The 16,231-nt window shown below is 37.8% G+C and overlaps 1 long non-coding RNA gene across 3 annotated transcripts in view; it reads right to left on the bottom strand.

The window, feature by feature from the left end:
• Positions 1-497: 497 nt before the first annotated feature.
• Positions 498-16,231, bottom strand: part of LOC129393662 (uncharacterized) — a 111,922-nt gene continuing 96,188 nt past the window's right edge. For all 3 annotated transcript variants that reach the window (XR_008620703.1, XR_010109648.1, XR_008620704.1), the window contains one exon: positions 498-1,708. This is a non-coding gene — a long non-coding RNA (uncharacterized LOC129393662). The remainder of the gene's footprint in view (positions 1,709-16,231) is intronic.

The following is a 16,231-nucleotide window of genomic DNA, read 5'->3' as shown; positions in this document are numbered from 1 at the left end:
TAAAGGGAGTGTTCCGTAAATGGATTACACATGTGCCTTAAAATAGTGATACCTTTAGCCCTCTGGGTAGCCTGATGGAGGTGTTTAGCAGAAGTCAACAAGTGAATCACATCTAGGTTGAGAAAACTTGGCATGGTTCCCTCTCTTTGGTGAAACAGAATACCAAGAACTGAGTGCAGCTAGGGAGGAACTCTTACCTCCCCATTCCACTCCATCTATTTCAGCAGTGGATCCTAGAAAACACTGCTGCCTTTCGCAGATAAACAACAGTGGGACTGCCAGACATGTTTGTATTCCTGGCTTTCAAGATGTGAAACAGGCAGCCCAATGAGTTTTGAAGACAAGAGGGAGATGAGGAGGGGGCTTTGGTCTTTAAATCAGACACTGCTGCTGATTTACAGGTAATGAGCCAATTTAGTAGTATCCAAGCTAGGTTGTGCTTTCTATAAATAAATTCTTCATTATTTCAAAGTACTTTATTTGAAAGTTTTCTTGAATTTTAAATACATTTCCATTTCTACAATGTCATTTTAACACTTGGACATTTTTAAATGGCTATAATACATTATTTTGAAAAGTCTGCCATTGACTTGCATGAACAAAGTTTCTTGTTGAAAGTGACAAGAATGTCAGGTGATCAAAATTAAACTGCTTTCACCAGAAATTGAAACGTGGACGTTTTCAGCAAAAATCTTGATATAAAATTTAAGTGCACAGGACCAAGTTTATCATCAAAAGTTTTGAAAGGTTATTTGAAAGGTTAACATAAATTCATTACTTATCATTTCTAATATTTGCATCTTAATATTTGTCATAAGCACTGTCAAGAACTGTAAAGACTCTGAGATTTTATTACATTTGCAAGCAAACAAGTTAGCCTGCCCATTTTATGGATAGTGGCAGAAGGCATGAGATTCATGGGTCAAAGACAAAAGAAAGTTTTTTACTCACAGCAGTAGCAGTATCCAGAGTAATGTTATTATTTTTGTATCATTTCCCAAGTCCCACAGGGTGGCATAAACAGAGCCAGCAACATCCATACATGTACTGGGTTGTACTGTGGAAGAGCAACCCTGAGCTTAGAGAATTCATATATTTTACACTGGACAGTAAACACGTTGGCCTTTTGCTACAGGGGATGACAGTATCGTCCACAAATATCAATATTTATGTTTATAAGATATGCAATATTATGGAAGACTCATGGATAATTTTATTTCAACAATTATACAATGTAAAGAAAATACAATGATTTATTTTCACAATGCTCCATACGACCACACTGGCAAAATTTCTCAAATTTTCCCCAGAGTGCAGCAAAGTGCTCACCTAGTGTGCTGAGCATCTTTACTCACTGGCAGCCGTATGCTTTTCCTAGGGTTGCCATAACAAAATACCATAAACCAGGTGGCTTGAAACAACAAAAATTTATTCTCTCACAGTTCTAGGCCAGAAGTCTGAAATCAGGATGTTTTTAGGTTCATGCATTCTTTGAAGGCTCCGGGGGAGGACCCATCCTTGCCTCCTCCTGGCGTCTGTGGATTAATGGCAATCTTTGGCTTTCCTGGTGGGTAGATAAACCACTCCAATCTCTGCCTCTGTTATTAGGTGACATTCTCCCTTTGAGTCTCTGTGTTTCTGCATCTTGATCTTCCCGAATCCAGCACGACGTCATCTTAAATTGGTTACATCTGCAAAGATCCTATTTCTAAATAAGGTCACATGCACACATGCTTGGTCTTAGGACTTGAATATATATTCTTGGAGGACACAATTCAACCCACAAAAGACACGTAGATTTAAACCCCAGGTTAAAAATTGTATGTAACTCAGCAAGGCAAAAAGGTAGAGTCAAAGCCCTTTCCTTTCAACAATCTTAATATCTAGAGACCTTTTGAAAAGATAATTAGTGCACTACACACTATATCTCTTACTTTACCTACAGGAATTGGTCATAAAACCAGCCAGAAACTGGAAAGCAATTTTTGTTTGAAAAGTTAAACCAAGAAAAACATCACTAATAACCACTCATTTGTTTTCTTTGTCTCTGTCTCAGAAAAAAAAAATATCCTAATTGTATACCTGTGTTTACAGTCGCAGGATTACTTAAATTTCTGAGTTAACAGCAAAGGAGGTATCATATCAATAGTTGAAAATCTGGCATATTAGGAATCCAATCACTCCAGAAGACTGACAATAGGACTCTTGTGTTAAAACACCTCTTCCCTCAGGGGTCATTCTCAACAGCATTCAACCTGGTGAGGAGTCCTGCTCTCCTTTGCCATAGCTATCAGTATTGGTTAAGCACCTGCCAATCTTGCTCCATTTTTCATTCCAAACAGTTGCCCTTCCCCAAACTCCAACAATATCCACCTTTGTTATCCTCCCCACCTCTAGCCAACTTTACATTTTGAAGCTGAATCTGTTCCCTTAATCTGAAGTGTTGGATTTTGTCATCTACAGATGGATTTCTCACCAATTCATCACAGCTAGGTGGTTTGCTCTCTGCTGTGTCTTACCTGTATGAACGACCATCCAAGGGTAAAGTCAGAGATGGCGGTCCTTGCCCAGGTATTGCTGCCTGGGTTCCACTGTGTCCTCTATCCAGAGCCCTATTCTTTGTCCATAACAGTTGCCCCAGCTTGTAACTACTTTTGCTGTGTGGTTTGTATTTTTCTTTAGCCCTGTCCTCTTTCCAGCCAACTCAACACACTTAAGTTTTCACTAAGAGCTTAATTCTCTGAGAAGGATACTAGTTTCCTCAAGAAAAATGCTTTATTGTTGGAGAAAATGCTCATAATATAGTCTAGCTAGTAGATAAATCCTTCTCAGGCCCCAAGTTCCCCTCCTTGCCTCAGCAACAAAGTAGGACTTGTATCATTTCTATGAATTTGTGTCCACCAGGGAATTTGTACTGAACTTGTCAAATATCGAAGTCAGCAACTGCATAGACAACTTTTGGAGAGTTTATTTATTTATTTGAGCAGGGTCTCACTCTGTCACCCAGGCTGGAGTGCAGTGGTACAATCTCAGCTCACTGCAATCTCTACTTCCTGGGTTCAAGCAATTCTCCCACCTCAGCCTCCGAAGCAGCTGGGACTATGGGCGTGCACCACCATACCCAGCTAATTTTTGTATTTTTTGGTAGACATGGGGTTTTACCATGTTGGCCAGGTTGGTCTCAAACTCCTGACTTCAAGTGATCCACCTGTCTTAGCCTCCCAAAGTGCTGGGATTACAGACAGGAGCCACCACACCCAGCCCAATTTTTTGGAGAGTTTTAAAAATTATTTTCCGCTTAGAAAAAAAAACACTCTTATTAAAAAAATACACAATAACAAAATAAATTCCACATATTCATCATCCAATTTGAGCATTAATTCATCCACTTCCCCACATTGAAGCAAATGCCAGACACCATGTCATTTAATTTCTCATAACTTCACCATCTTCTTAATGTTCCAAATACAATTACTTCTTATAAATCCATGTGAGAATGATGAGTAGTGTTAAGGAGCAAAATGGAAGATGTGAGGTAAATCATGTTACATGTGCATTTTGTTTTTTCTGACACGGAGTCTTGCTCTACTGCCCAGGCTGGAGTGCAGCGGCACGATCTCGGCTCACCGCAACCTCCGCCTCCTGGGTTCAAGCGATTCTCCTGTCTCAGCCTCCTGAGTAGCTGGGATTACAGGCTCGTGTCACCACGCCAGCTAATTTTTGTATTTTTAGTAAAGATGGGGTTTCACCATGTTGGTCAGGCTGGTCTCGAATTCCTGACTTTGTGATCCGCCCACCTCGGCATCCCAAAGTGCTGGGATCACAGACATGAGCCACCACGACTGGCCTGTGTACATTTTCTAGGTGAAAAAAGTGCACACAGGTGATACGTCTTTACCTTTACTGTCCTTAGAGATAACTGAAGTACTGCAGCATGTGTTTATCTTAAATCTTATTCATTCATTATAATGAACAAAGCAGTTAATGAGGTTTTATGCTTGGCCCTACCTGACTTGATTAACTATTTTAAAAGATTTACAAGGTGAAACTGTTTAACATAAAGTCAAGACCATAAAATAAAGGCAAACATACTCAAAAACCTTTATTTGTAAAAAGCAACGTGCTGAGTTTGCTGGAGACCTGCACGATGGGTCAGAGTCCTAGACTCCACTCCCAGCCCTGCTCATCAACAATGAGGCCCTCGACCCCATTACTTCATCTCTATGGCAGTATAGATTAGGTCGCTAGGGCTACTACAGCAAAGTACCACAAACCAGGGGGCTTCAACAACAGAAATTTCTTGTCTCACAGTTCTGGAGGCTGGAATCAGAGATGCAGATGCCGGCAGGGTGTGTTTCTCTGAGGCCTCTTCCTTTGGCTTGCGGATGGCCACTTTCTTGGTGGGTCCTCACCTGGTCTTTCTCTGAGTACATTTGTGTCCTAATCTCCTCTTATTAAAAGGAAAGCAGTCATATTGGATTAGAACCCACTATATGACCTCATTTAAACTTCATTATCTTTCTAAAGATGCTATGTATATCCTATTTCCAAATACAGTACAGTCATATTCTGTAGTACTGGGGATTAGGGTTTCAATATATGAATTGGGGGAGCCCAATTTAGCTCATAACAATGTCCTAGACACATTAATTTATTTGAGAGTTAAATTAGATAGTGTCTGCGAAAGCTGTTGATAAATTATTATGCACTATATGGTATAACTTTTTTGTTGATAATAATGTCTCTATCAATTGATCAGAATTTTATTATGTCAACAAAATAAATTCAGTGCTGAGCTAGCTGGTCTTGGAATCCTTGTATTTTAGAAATCCATCATCTTAAAAAGGAAGCAAAATATATATTAAATAAATGGCATATAAACTAGCCAGATTTGAAACAAGTACAATATTTAGTAATTCAGTCAAAAGAAGGGAGCCCCAACTAAGGTGGGCAAGATGACATCAGAACAGTGCTTTAAAGGAGAATTCAAATTTTATACCAGGGGAACAAAGAAGTGAGAACATTATATCACAAACAGTAGTCCCCCTTATCTGTGTCTTCCCTTGCTGGGGTGTCAGTAACCCATGGTTCAGTACAATAAGATATTTAGAAAGAGAGAGAGAGAGACCACAGTCAAGTAACTTTTGCCACCGTATACTGTTATAGTTCTTCTACTTTATTATTAGCTGTTGTCATTCATCTCTTCCTGTCCCTAATTTATAAATTAAACATAATTTTAAGCATGCATGCATAGGAAAAATAGAGTATACATAGGATTCAGTCCTATGTGAAGTTTCAGGCATCTGCTGGCAGTCCTGAAACACATCCCCTGTGGAGAAGGGGGATGACCGCATTGTCTTCCTGGTATAGAATGAAGCCAGGCTAGACCCTAGATTCTGCTAAAAAGTGGTAGAAAATAAGGTTAAACAGGGAAGACAGGACCAGATTACAAAAGACCTTAAAATCCTAGCAGATGAGTTTTGCTGTAATGAAGAAAATGATATCTAAGCCATATATGTAATTATCTCTACATCAATTTGTTTATTCTTGATTTATATATTTTCTAATAATAAAAATTAACCATCCTAAATAAGGAACATGAAATAAAATTATTGGTTGTGGTATTTATATCTAGCTATGATGTTATTCTCTTTGTTTTCTGTGTATAATCATATTGGGCCAGTATATTAGTGAGCTATTGATATGTAACAAATTAGCCCTGACACTGAGCAGTTTAAAACAACAAACATTTATTATCTCACATAGTATCTGAGAGTTGGGAATCGCTCAGGAGGCTGCAGTCATCTCATGGCTCATTCATCTTATGGGCTGGAGGATCTGCTTGTAAACTCCTAACATGGTGTGAGGAGGCCCTTGTCCCTCTCCTGCTTTGGCTGGAGATCTCTGTTCTTGCCATGGGAACCTCACCATAGTCTGCCAGCGTGTGCAGCAAGATGGCCACTGGCTTCCACCACAGGAAGTGAGGTGGGAGAGAGAGAGAGTACACTCTGCCATGTACCACCTAGTCTGTGGGTCACACTCACCTGTATTTTATTCTAATATTAGGAAGAAGTCAATAAATTCAGCCCATACTCAACAGGAGGATATAGACAACAGAAGAGTGTTCTGCAGACCAACTGGAGCCCATCTTGGAAGCTGACTGACACAGTGCTGTAGTTTGAATGTTTGTTTCTCCTAAAACTCATGCTGAAATTGTACTGCCACGTGGTGGTGTTAAGAGGTGAGACCTTTTGGAGGAAATTCAGCCATGAGGGCTTCATCCTTACAAGTAGGAATAATGCCATTATAAGAGGGCAAGTTCAGTCATTTCACTTTCTGTTATGTGAGGATGCAGCAAGAAGGTCCTCACAAGATGCCATCACCTTGATCTTCCCAGCCTCTAGAACTGTGAGAAATAAATTTCTGTTTTTTATAAATTAACCTGTCTCAAGTATTCTGTTATAGCAGCAACAATGGACTAAGACATATAGCCAACCATAAAGACATGTTTCTTCTTTAAAAATGTTAGCTTTTGTCAATATTAAACTGAAATTTGTCCTTTATATTATCAAGGTGAACATAATTCATCTGTCTCTTTTCAGTATAAAAATAGCTCAAGGTTAAATTAACTTGAGAGTTTTGTATGTTGTTTAAATAGCTTCTTTTGTGGAATTAATTTTGAGTTGAGTGTTTGAAATATCTTGAAGTTTGTCAAGTAAAATGAGCTACTTTTTTATTTCTCTAAGTGAAATTTTAGGACCAGAATAAATATGAGGAGTAGTTCATATAAGTATGAGAATTAAAAGTATCCACAGGCAAGAACCCAGTTTTAGCATTCTACTATAGTAGGGGAAAGTGAAGGAAAGATTGGAAAAATACTATTCATTTTTTCACTTTGACAGAATAAGGTATAAAACATTGTTTAAAGCCTATTTGACATATAAATTCTCTAAGCAAATCCAAGCGTAAACACACCCTTATAAGGCAGGTGAAATTTCTTATTTGTAGTACTGAAGACAGGAGCAATTAAGCTGGGTGATAAATGATTAGGGTTATGCTTCCTAGAATCTGAGTTTAAGGGGACAGATGGAGAATTCATGATTCAATGAAATGACATGGAAAGTGAAGAGTCTGGGTCAATTTTCACTTTTAACTTTCTGGATGTGAGGTCTGAATTAGATGTCAGGCACAAACAGTACCTTTCAATATAAATAGACATTTTTCATGAGAAACATTATAAATTGCATTTATCAAAATATACAACTATCAGTTCCCTCTCACTAATGTTCCTGAAAAGGATGAACTGTTGAAAGCTCTGGAACAAAGGATTTGTGGGCTTAATTCTTTGGGGACTTACCAGCACTGGTGATTTTTTACTGTCATACTCCTTGGGAAGGTGCATGTCTTCATACTTAGGGAAAGAAGCCGCAGATTCATTTTGATAATGACAATCTACACTGAGAAAAGTGATTATGTTTGTGAGTGTGCACACAGAGAAAGGATCAACCAAGGTAATTTCAAGGTTGCATAGGGATTAAGGATATAACTTTCCTGTGAAGCCAAATTTTATCTAAATGAATAGAACTAGTTGAAGTATCTGTTGATTCAGGAAATGCAGACCCTCTTTTCTCCTGAGTTAATGACAGTTATGGGGTCAGGTAAGAAAGTGCTCACCACCACAAAATCACTGAATGTAAGAGGGTCTTACCCTATGTCAACATCTTCATCTTCTAGCTGAAGAAACTGAAGCGTATGGGCAGAGTTGGCTTCATGGGGGAGAGAGCTATGCTGTTGTACAGGGCACACTTAGAAGGACTCCATGCTTAACTTAATGCTTTGCTATCACTGCCACAAAATTCTTGGTAAGTTTTGAACAGGGGCCCTTCATTTCATTTTGCACTGGGCCCTGCAAATTTTGCAGCCAATTCTGCATAGAGGGCTCCCACAAAATGTAATGATCAATAAAGAGGGGCCTGGGTGAATGTTCTTTCTGTGGTTGTTTTAGCAGAGGGGTTAACAGCTCCACTGGCTGTACCACCTTCTGCCTGTGTGGTTTGCGTATGTTTCTTAGCTTCTCTGGGCCTATGCTTCATCATCTCTAAAATGGGGTGGTGATAGAGCCTGCTTCACTGGATTTTGATACACTGAAGTGTGCAGAGTGCTGATCCCAGAGCCTGCACAGGATAACCACGGCATAAGTGTTAGCTACTGTTATTGTTGTTGTGGCTGTTATTGTTGAACTGTTAGGAAAAATTAATCCAGTCTAAGCTGCCCGAAACCCTGTCACCAACACTCCTCACTCACCAAGCTGCACATGTGAAAGTGACAAAATCGATCAAAGACTGGAGGTTACCTTTTACATTTTCAATGAAATGACTGATTTGACCAGTTGGTTGAATACTTCCTAGGTAAATCACATACATACACATTAATATTTAAGGCAGTGAAAACTTGAAATTTATGATATCAGTGGAATGTAGATAGATGTTCATTTTGCCATTAATCCAACAACAGACTCTCCTGAAAGCAGAAAGGAATCAACCCTGGGGTCTTTGGAGTAAGGGTGAGGCAGGTGACAGGGGAATGGGAAAGTATACTTGACAAAAGCAGACAGTGCTGTGGAGACTGTGCTGCTCTCTCTAACTTTCAATAGTAACGTTTTTGTTCAATGAATCCATGGACCTGCAATCCTACTAAATATCCCCATGTGAGTAATCTACATAGTCCTCATTTCCTTTGTCTCTCAAATGCAAGAAGATGCATGAGAAGGAGTAAATATGTTAAGAAGAAACTACTTTTTGCTTATGTTTGATGCGTAACACACATTTAAATTTCATCTTCTCCAAACACATTAATTTTCAAGGTGCAGTTCAGTTAAAATTAATACAGCAATTAGGTACACTGTAAACCAATGTGAAGGAAATTGTGAGTCCAATTATTATACGAGACTTAAAAAATATATTAACCAATCTGAATCACAACATTAGCCGATTTTCACACCCCTAATGTGATTCTTCCCTGGTAGAAAATAACAAACAACCAACCTAATGGAAACGTTGCATATAATGAAATTCGAGGAGGGTCATGAGTCCCTTGGGTGACAGGTGTTATTAAAATCTGAAAGGACGTTATTGTTAGAGTTGGGCAGGGAATTTCGAATATTGGCATTGCAGGCCATTAGGGCCATCTGTCTTGCACTCTGCTCCTCTTGATATTAAAGGGGAATGGGAACAAGCTGCTATATATTTGAAATGATGCAGGATGCTAAAACCATGTATCCCAAAACATACAATCTCAATATGTCGCCATTTCTGAATTTCAAACTGATTCTGCCTGTACGTCTTTGAATCAACCATTTTTCCTCCTTCCTGTTGACATCTTTCCAATATTTCCAAGTAGAAGCCTCACATCTAGAGACAGGAATTGAAATTGCTTGTGCTCTGAGTCTGTCTCTATTATTTGCATGCAATTACATGATTCACATAATATGCATTTGTATAAACATACCCCCCAAAAATCACTATTTTCACTATTTTTTAATCACACATAAAGCATGAGGCTAGAATATTCATACAGATTCCTATTAGTTTAAAATATTTTCGGAAAAAATTATTTTTTCCTGTAATACTTTCTTGTATCCTCTCAAATTTTATCATGTCTTCATGTCATTGAGGTGCACTGAATGTCACAGAGTTCATTCTTTGCACTTAGAATTTTCCAGCTTCGTTGGTATGACAGATGGAAAGATTATACCTCAGGGTATGATGATTCCTTGGTTATAGCTGAAGTCACTCTGGATTTGCCTATCTCCTATTGCAAACTGTATCTGTTTTGTAATCTAAAAGGTCTTTTTGAGCACTAACATTGATGGCTTTCTCAGCAGCTCCCGGTTGACTGGCTGTGCTCAGGATTGCTAGTCTCTAGATCTATTACCTCAAATTATCCAGGCTAAACATTACTTTGTTATTTCCCATGTGCATTTTAAGCTTGGTGATGTTTACAACAATTTCTAAATTGGAAATGGTTCAGAAATAATGAAGGAATTGCCGTTTGTCCTCATTTTCCAAGCCAAAAATAAATATGCATAATAAATTCAGTTTAGTGTTTCCCTGTGGGTCTTCAATAATAAGCTATCCTGAAATCAGAACACCACAACTCCATTGAATTTTTCAGGTTTTGGCTCTTCAATACTAAGTAATTGTGAACCAATTTCACTTATTTAATCTATCTTCTTACATAAAATGTACCTAACATTGATGAAATATTTGGAAAATAAGAATTTTGTTTTTACCTTGAATTATACTTTGTACCACATTTTCATGAGACAGTAAAATAATGAGTTCAAAGTCAACTTTCTCTGTAAGTTAGCAAAGAGTTTATGAGAAAACTTCCACGCCAAAAAGCACTAGCTTTATTGGTCTTTGTGTTTATTTTTAGTGTTTTGCCAAGAAAATAGGTGCTGCAAAGGTATGTAGTTAAGAAAAATCCTGAATGCTGCATTGAAGGAGTGTCAGCATAATTATTGTTCAGGGAGTTGTGATCTAAACCACTCACATTACATGTGAAGTCTGCCGTGTGTCCAAAGGCAGGGAGACCAGCTGCTGAAGGAACTGAAAGGGGGTCTTTACTAGGAAGAGCTGAAGGAAGCAGGGAATTCTGAACTTGAAGTGGGAATTGAGAGAAACAATCACCTCACATATGATGGCGGAGCATGTTGTGGACAAGGGATCATGTTTAATTACGGGTCATTTCAGGGTCCAGAAGTAGAAACCTATGAGGTTCCACAAAAAGTGTGGGGGGGGCATCTAATAATTAAAGACAACCAAACTGGAATGGACTTCCTTGTCAGGCTGTTAACTGTTGTCCACGGATAACCAAACAGAGGCATATGGAGGTCCCTGAGCTCCTGTTCACATTGGGTGGGTAAGGTGTGGGGGTCGTGCTATCTCTGGAATGATTCATTATTGCTTTGTCTCTGATTTGAAGTTTAGAAAATTATAAAAAGACCTGGAGTTCATGTACATAGAAACACTGATAGTAACAAGCACTGGAAAAGGACAGAAGGAAAAGGAGTTGGTATGTCCTAGATTTGCAATTTTCCATGAATTGCTGTGTCATGCTCTTGGCATCCACACTTCAAGTGTGGAGAACCCTGGAGCAACTTTGTAGGGGCTAGTGTGTCATAAACCAAACATATGCCCATCTCTGCTCAGCTCCTTCCCCTGAAAACTAGTCCATGGTTTTAGATGAGTTGGGAAATGAACCAAAGACTAGCTGAATGCATTGGTGGAGTCAACACTGGATCATGATTATCAGCAACTATGCAAATTGCAAACCACTGTGCAGACCTGTGGTGGTGACGAATGCATCTGCAACTCTGAGAAAAGATTCGTTAGTCAGAAGTAACTACTTCTTGAAACAAAGATGCAAACATGAATTTTGATCTTACGTACTATTCATTTGGCCATAACAAAATGATTTGGTTATAAGAAAAAAAATTGCTTAAAGACAGTTTCTGAAGATAGTAGCCACCATTGCCTCCTCCCCAGCCAACAGTTCTATCTCAGGGATGTGTGGGTCACCAGGGTGGCAGCACCTAATAACATTTTTCGAGTTTCAGAACACAAAGGGACACCTATAGTTAATTAACCATTGCCTGAAATGGTCCTGAAGCTCAGCTCATCATAGAGACAGGAACGATGATGATCAGATGTCTTTTGGCAAAGCTTGGATGGGGACAACCTCAGAAGGTTTATTCAGTTTCTAGACTGGTTCAGTCGCTTGGTTGGAACCCTCAAACTTTGTAGCCCGAACGCCGCCACAGATATGTAAACAAGTGAGCATGACTGCATACTAATAAAGCTTTAGTTATGAACATTGAAACTTGAATTTCACATAATTTTTATGTATCATAAACTGCTGTTCTTCTTTTGATTTTCTTCCGACCATTTTAACATGTAAAAAGCATTCAGAGCTCATATACAAAATAAGGCTGTACGAAATAGGCATTGAGATTTGGCTTATGGGTTACAGTTTGCTGACTCCCAATCTAGTATGTTAAGAAACTGCTGCCTTAATTAAAAATAGTTTTTGGATATTACATGACTGTTCTCAATATTCAAAGCTAATAAATAATTTTCAGTGATTAGAATATCCAATGCACATGCTGCTGAAAAGGGGAGCTGGAAACCATCATTCTAGCAAACTATTGCAGGGACAGGAAGCCAAGCACTGCATGTTCTCACTCACGGGTGGGAGTTGAACGATGAGAACCCATGGACACAGGAGAGGGAACATCACACACCGGGGCCTGTTGTGGGGTGGGGGAGGAGGGAGGGATAGCATTAGGAGATATACCTAATGTAAATGATGAGTTAATGGGTGCAGCACACCAACATGGCACATGTATACATATGTAACAAACCTGCACGTTGTGCACATGTACCCTAAAACTTAAAGTATAATAATAATAAAAGAAAAAAAAAAGACACATCCCCAGAGCTGATTGAGGATGGCCATGATTTTCATTAACTGCTCTGACTGTAACATAGGCTTCAGCCTCTTGTTCACAGCCTGCATGTCTATCATGCCACTGCCTTGGCTCCTAGAGCTGCTGTGTTGAGTGTTAGCATCTGTGCTGTGCAGTTAGGAAAATCATAATTTCATTAGAATGAACGAAAATTTTAAATTTTCCAACTTCAGATTAATTAGAAGAGTGGATTCCAACCTATCTGACAACAAAGAAGACTGGTTATTTTTGGTCCCACAGAAAATCCGAGAATAGCTTATCAATCTTGTTTAAATAGAATCTGTTAACTGCTGAAGGCAATGTGATAATGGCACAATTTGGTATAGATACTGTGTTTATTTCTCTGACATTGACATAATCCAGGAAGGACAATGGGAGCTTTCACTTATTCATAACTGTTTAGAATTAGGTAATGAGAAGCGACAAGGTTATCTCAGTACAAATTCAATGTGGGCTTAATCTCATTCCCTTGTAATAGAAATTTCAGCCAGGAGCTGATCTACTCCGAAAGACACCTTCTTCTAGGGCTGTGGCTTCCACTCCCATCTATAATTCAGATATAAGATAGACAGAAACTAATAAGTAGCTAGATCCACAATAATATACAATTATGTTTAAAAACAAATGTGCTAGTTTTTTTTTTTTTAAAAAGGCAGAAACTTGGCAAAAATAGAGAGTTGCTAGCATTGCCAAGCAATATAGAAAAACTTGCAATATACTTGAAAGACAAACAGAACAAGTAGCTCATGTGCTGACAAATCAGTTTTGTTCATCAAAGCCTCGGGATGAGGATGAGAACTGAATCCACTCATTGACAATTTATTCCACAGAAACTTAGGGCTGAGCCAATGTCATTCTATCTCAAACTGTTCCAGTCTTCTCTATCAATGGCAGAAGTTCAAGTTGGGCGATGTCTCACTCCCAATCACACAGCATCATGGTTGAGATAGATTCTTATTAGTTTTGCTCCAGGATGCTTACATTCTTGGCTTTGCTAAATTCTTCCCAGTATCTATTGGTACCGTTATGTACTAACTGCATTCCTTTTATTAAATTCTTATATTTCATGCATCTGTCCTATTTTCAATTAAAGCAAAATAGAAACATATGAGTTCTACTGATATGGAAAATATAAATATTTCTTCGTTATGGGAAGCTACCCAATTTGTGAGTCAGGGAGGGCATGGTTGAATAAGACAGAAAGGGGAATATGATTCTAGCGGCAGTTCTCTATCGTCTGATGACAGTCATTGAGAGATGCTGATATAAATAGAGTATTCGGATTGAAATCACATGTCCTGCTCTTTTTGGGAAGAAAAATAGTTATTCACCTTTGACTGAGTCCAGTTTTAAGTTTGAATATTGGCAAAAATCCTAACGTACATTTCTGTCTTAGGCCGTTGACTTAGTTTGTTGTGAGCATCAGGTCGTGTGATTGGTTTACACATGGACCACATTTCCCATTTTTTTTGGAGTTCTATTGGTTAAAAAGTCTGTTTTATATTCTAATATAGATAATTTTTGTATTTTGTCACTGTATTCATCTGTTTCCAGGTTGCTATGAAGAAATATCTGAGACTGGGTAATTTATAAAGGAAAGAGGTCTAATTGACTCCAGTTTAGCATGACTGGGAAGGCCTCTAGAAACTTACAATCATGGTGGAAGGGGAAGCAAACATGTCTTTCTTCACATAGTAGTAGCAAGGATAAAAGTGAGAGCTGAGCGAAGGGGAAAGCCCATTACAAAACTATCAAATCTCATGAGAACTTATGATCACAAGACTAGCATGGGGGAAACCATCCCCATGATTCAATTTCCTCCCACTGGGTCCCTCTCATGACACATGAGGATTATGGGAACTACAATTTAAGATGAGATTTGGGCAGGGCACAGCCAAACCATATTAGTCACTCATAAAATTAATAAAATTTTGAAACTTATATAACAACATTTTAAGAAACAGGACCATAGTTTTTGGCTTAGAAGGCATCCATTTTATTCACGAGTGTGGAAAACTATGGTGTGACATTTTCTCCAAGGTTCTTCCAAGGTATGGGATGTTTTTCTAGTTTAGGCTGTAAACAGTTGCATTATGGAACATCTCTAGATCATGAGGGTTGTTTTCATAGTAGTGAAACACCCTTCATCTCTGCCTCTGAAGATTCCATCAAGAGGTGGAAATCATGTAGCGACATGTCAAATGCTGCATTGTTAGAATTCACATGCATCCCAGCTTATTAAATGCCTTTGGTTTCCCCAAGAGACAACTCTTGCAGAAGTTTAGGTTTTCCGTGTTTTCTCTCTTGTCACCTGGTGTCCCCGGGGTCTCCTTAGACAATGTTATAACTTGCTAAAGCTTCATAGCCAATAAAGCCAGAAGGGTGTCTGGAACTTGCCTACATGTTTCCATTTCTAGAATTTTGTCTTTTAATCTCAGAAGCTGTGTATTTTCGACTTCTCATTCCTAACAAAAATCAGTGTCGTAGTGCTAAAAAACATGGGGTGGAGGAGAGGTATGGATAGTGAGCAGATTACTAGCATTCATCATTGTAATATATAATATTTGAAATAAGGAGATGTTACATTATACATAGGAATAGTTGCTACCTGTAAAACCCAAAGAATCTAATTAAACATGCATAAAGTAATGCCTGAGTTCAGTAAGGAGACTAGTGAAAAACATATATACATATAATCAGTAGTTTTACTTATACCAACAATACACATATTCAGCACAAGAGGCTCAGTTAGAATAGAAAAAATATGAATTTAAATATATATATACACACACTATATATAAATTAACCATAAACAATATTAACATAAAAACGTCTGACTAATATTGTGTGACTGATTACATTTTTGTATGAGAATTTATTAGGCATAAAAGAATATTAAAAATAAAGGATACCTCTATAAACCTTAATAAAACATGTACATTTCCCTCAATTCCAATAAAAATACCAGTGTCATTTTTTTTTAGAAATGGTTCTAAAGATTTTCTAAAACAACACACATGAGAAAAGATAAAAATAAATAAATAAGATGAATAACCTATAAGACATCAAAATATATTATGGTGTGCTATAATTAAAACCTGGACTAGATAACACACTGGATTACTGGAACAGAGATGATATTCAAAAGTGGCTTTGAGCAAGTTGAAAAATTTAGTATATAATAAAAGTGTCACTTCAAATCCATAGGAAAAGATAGATTGTAAACAGAGTTGTCAAAACCAGCTGGCAGTTTGGAGGGAAATTGGCTATCTATATCATCATCTTTATACCAAAATTATTACAAAATTGTTTGAAAAAAATAGGTTGATATTTATATACTATTTTGGAAAGAAAAAAGGCCATTTAAACACTGCACAAGGTTGACAGACTTTAACACTTAAACATTTAAACTCCTTTTTCTTTGTCTCTCATTGCAAAGAAAACCAATAATAAGCAAATAAAAACATATTTACATCATATGTAAGAAAAAGTTAATTAATAATAAATTTAAAGCCCTTTCAATTCATTAAAAGATAGAAAATGAACAAAAATCATCTATATCCAATTACCTAAAGAAAATATTCAAATAACCAGAAAAGAATATAGGTATAGTGCTATATTTGAAAGCACCATTTCTTCAGTAAATTTTGGGGGAGTCTACTCTGTGTTAGGCATGCTTCTAGATATCCTGAGTAAACCTAT

Source organism: Pan paniscus, chromosome 14 (genome assembly GCF_029289425.2).
Source record: "Pan paniscus chromosome 14, NHGRI_mPanPan1-v2.0_pri, whole genome shotgun sequence".
NCBI lineage: Eukaryota > Metazoa > Chordata > Mammalia > Primates > Hominidae > Pan > Pan paniscus.
The sequence above is the reverse complement of the archived record's forward strand: the minus strand, read 5'-3'. Positions and strand labels throughout refer to the sequence as shown.